The following is a 4,615-nucleotide window of genomic DNA, read 5'->3' on the forward strand; positions in this document are numbered from 1 at the left end:
ACAGTGCATTCAGACGCAGGGAGAGCTTGACTTCAGTGCTGAGAACTCCCCCTCCATGACTTTATACAAACAATTTCTGGATGATGTCATCACACTGAGCCATGAATAAAAGATGATTAGAGCAAAAGATGTAATGCAGCTCACCCTGATCGTATTCAATGTCAACAGATTTTCTCACATGGGTAACAATCGGCAAAGGTATTCCCAACCTTGTACAGTGCTATTTCGCGTGGCCTGTTAGGACTGCAGGTGAGAATCTGGATTGATTAATAAAACATGATCTTGCATTTTCATAACATACTGGTAGTGGTTTCTTAGGTCAATTTCTGAAAATAGGTTCACTTTAACCCACAGTGATTTACAGTTACAACATAGTTAATGGAATTCATACAAGCAAGTTATTGCTGCAGATTCTGGGTACAGTATTAACACTTTGTAATAAACAGTTATCACTGTGTCTGTTGAGATAATGACTCCAACTTCAAAAATCCATAAATGTTTCAATTTTCCATGAACAGAGGTGTGTGGGGTCTTATTTTTTGTGTAATAAATTTTATTTCTAAATGACATTATTTATTATTCCATGCCGTGTACCGAGAAGCTGAAAAAAAATTCGAAATGTGGTAAAATTGGCAAAAATGCAGTTGCTCCACTTTCTTGTGGGCCCGGTTTTTACAAAACGTCTGCTTTATTCTTTGGTTCTGTACGATCACGGTGATACCAAATTTGTGTTTTAAAAATAATTTTTTGACACTAAGCTTATACTATAAGTTGTGTAATGTGTAATTTTTTTCGAAATGACGTTGTCATTGCTACCACTTTGAGGACTGCGCGACCGTTTGATTACCTTTTATTACATTTCTTATGTGATGTAAAATGGTGTAAAAGTCGCGTTTCGGACATTTCAGCACTATTTTTTGTTATGGGGTTCACTGCTGACAATAACACTTTTTATATTTTGACACATCGGGCATTTTGAGACGTGATGATACCTAACGTGTTTGGGATTTTTAATGTTTATTCAGTTCTAGGCAAAGGGGGTGATTAGAATTTTTAGGGTTTTTATTTTTATTACTTTTTTTTTTTTTACTATTTTTTAGCCACTCTAGGGTACTTTAACCCTATATGGTCTGATCGTTCCTACCATATACTGCAATACTAGTGTATCCCAGTATATGACATTTTTACACACTAGCTCATTGTAATGAAACTGCAGAAACCAGACTGTTGATTGAACTGAATTAGGACTTATTTTTTGCGGAATGAGTTGTACTTTTTATTGGAATGATTGTGGTGTAAATGTGACATTTTGATAGGTTTTTATTTTTGTATGTTTGGATGTGCGAAAATCCTAATTTTTGTCATTTTTAAAATTATTTTTTTACTGTATTCTCCGTTGTTGTGGCAATACCATATATATGTGCATTGTTTGGTGACTTTCACTTTTTTAGTATGTGTGGAGCTTTTATGATATATGGGGACTTTTTATTTTATTATTTTATTTGTATTGCGACACAATAGTGGCGCAGACACTTCTTAAATACCTGTACAAGCCGCTTTCCCCTAAAAGAACGCGCAAAGTCTGTCAGAAATGCGGCACAAAACCCTTAGTAAATGTGCCCCACATTGTCAGAAGCTGAAGACAGTCCAGCTGTCCTTCATCGGACCCGGGGGCTGTCAAGGAGACTATCACCACCACTGAACCTGATACGCTGGGGGTGGCGATCAAGGGGGTGGCAGGTGAGAAAGGCATATAGATGCCGCAGTCATGATATCACATTTATACCTTTTTTATGTTGGAATAATTTTGCTAAATAAAAAGGCATTTGGAGACAAAAATCACTTGTCTTTGCATCACAATCTTCTAAGAGGCGTAACATTTTGATTTTTCTGTTGATTGAGCTGTATCAGGGCTTATTTTTTGTTATTTATTGTGAACCATTGTGGCGTAAATGGGACTTTTTGATCACATTTTATTGCTGTTTTTGTTTGGTTGGATGCACAAAAATCCAATTTTTTGGCATTTTTTTAGTAATTTTGTATTTATAATATTGTATGGGTTGTAACTAGAGATGAGCGAACATACTCGTCCGAGCTTGATGCTCGTTCGAGCATTAGCCTACTCGAAACTGCTCGTTGCTTGGATGAGTATTTCGCCAGTTCGAGAAAATGGCATCTCCCGCCGTTTTGCTTTTTGGCCAGAAACAGAGCCAATCACAAGCCAGAAGACTCTGCACTCCACCCTGCATGACGTGGTACCCTTACACGTCGATAGCAGTGGTTGGCTGGCCTGATTAGGTGACCCTGGAATAGACTAGCCCCTGCCCGCGCTGCTCGGATCATTCTCTGTCTGGATGCCGCTAGGGAGAGAGCTGCTGCTGGTCAGGGAAAGCGATAAGGTGTTATATTAGAAAAGTGTTAGGCAGGAGTGATTCTACACGAACCCAACAGCCCTTCTTAGGGCTACAATAACGTTTTATTTTCCTTTTTTTTGGTTTGCTTGTGGCTGGCCTGCTGGCATTAGCAGTGTGCTTTGAGTGTAGGCTACAAAATAGCCATAGGAGAACCCCAACAGCTTATTTAGGCCTAAAATAGCGTTATATTTTCCTTTTTTTTTGGTTTGCTTGTGACTGGGCTTGCTGCCATTAGTAGTGCAGCTTGTACCATATTGTGAGTAATTTGCAGGGAGACTTGCGACCGTTGTGTTTAGCTCTTAGTGACACGCATATCCACCTCAAACACCGAAGTGGGACAATTTATTAGGTTTTTGATTTGAATTAGGCAGAGTCTGCTGATCTTTTTTTTTTTTTACGTTTATTTCTTTTTATAACTCAAAGTCATCAGGCACAGCACAAAATCCAGTTGTGTGCTGTCAGTGTAGGTTAGAAACTAGCCATAGCAATAGGATAGCATTGTTTTGTTTAAAAAGAAAAAAAATTTAAAGTTTACACTTTAATTTGGAAAATGTTTAACCCGAGGACTAGGGGTAAAGGACGGGGGCGTGGGCGTCCAACTACTGCAGGGGTCAGAGGCCGTGGTCCTGGGCGGGGTGAGACACCACCTGCTGATGAGGGAGCAGGGGAACGCCGCAGAGCTACACTTCTTAGGTTCATCATGTCTCAAGTTACTGGGACTCGTGGTAGAGCACTGTTGAGGCCACAACAGTGCGAAGAGGTGATGTCGTGGATTGCGGACAATGCTTCTAGCCATTTGTCCACCAGTCAGTTTTCCACGCAGTCCACCCATTTCACCGAAATCAGCACTCCTCCAGCTCCTCCTACCCCCCAGTCTGCCCCCTCCCAGCAAAATTTGGCATTTAAACCGGCATTTAAACCGAGGAACTGTTTTCTGGACCCTTCCCACAGTCACAAACCACTTGTCCGGTTGCTGCTGAGCAATTTTCCGATGCCCAGGTTTTCCACCGGTCGCAGTCTGTGGGTGATGATGACATTATTGACGTAGTGGAAGAAGTGTGTAAAGAGCTGTCGGACGATGAGAAGACACGGTTGTCAGGCAGTGGTGAAGTTGTTGTCAGGGCAGGAAGTCCGAGGGGGGAGCAGACTGAGGGATCGAAGGATGATGAGGTGACAGACCCAAGCTGGGTTGATAGCCCGGGTGAACACAGTGCTTCTGAGACGGGGGCGAGTCCTATAGCAGAACAGGTTGGAAGAGGCAGTGGTGGGGCCAGACGGAGAGGCAGGGCCAGAGCTGGTGCATCAGCGCCAAATGTTTCCAGCAGTCAAGCTCCCGTGGCGAGGGCTAGATTTTCAGAAGTCTGGAGGTTCTTTATAGAAACACCGGATGACCGACGGACTGTGGTGTACAATCTGTGCCAAACCAGGATCAGCAGGGGTTCTACCACTACTAGCTTAACTACCACCAGTATGCGCAGGCATATGAATGCTAAACACCCCACTCAGTGGCACCAAGCCCGTTCACCTCCGGCCGGGCACACCACTGCTCCTTCCCCTGTGTCATCTGCTAGTCAGTCCCCTGCCCAGGAACACGGCCCAAACACCTCCCGTGCGAAAACCCCATCTTCGCCTCCACGATCCTCCACAGCATCCACCAGCGTTAAGCTCTCCATACCCCAGACGCTGGAGCGCAAAAGGAAGTATAGCGCAACCCACCCACCCACACGCCCAAGCCCTCAACGTCCACATCTCCAAACTGCTTAGCGTGGAGATGCTGCCCTATAGGCTGGTAGAGACCGAGGCCTTTCGAAACCTCATGGCGGCGGCCGCCCCTCGGTATTCGGTCCCCAGCCGCCACTACTTTTCCCGATGTGCCGTCCCAGCCCTGCACAAGCACGTGTCAGACAACATCATCCGTGCCCTGACCAACGCCGTTTCTGACAAGGTCCACCTGACTACGGACTTGTGGATGAGTGCTGCCGGGCAGGGCCACTATATGTCGCTGAAGGCACATTAGGTTAACTTGGTGGAGGCTGGGACCGAGTCTGACCCTGGGGCTGGTCATATACTGTCGACACCGAGGATAGCGGGGCCTACTATGCCTCCTTCTCCTCCCACCCCTCCTCCACCTCCTCCTCCGAATTGCCATCCGTGGGCATGGCGCCATCAGTCGGTAGCTCTAGGCACAGCAGCAGTGCCGT

Source organism: Engystomops pustulosus, chromosome 10 (genome assembly GCF_040894005.1).
Source record: "Engystomops pustulosus chromosome 10, aEngPut4.maternal, whole genome shotgun sequence".
Taxonomy (NCBI): domain Eukaryota; kingdom Metazoa; phylum Chordata; class Amphibia; order Anura; family Leptodactylidae; genus Engystomops; species Engystomops pustulosus.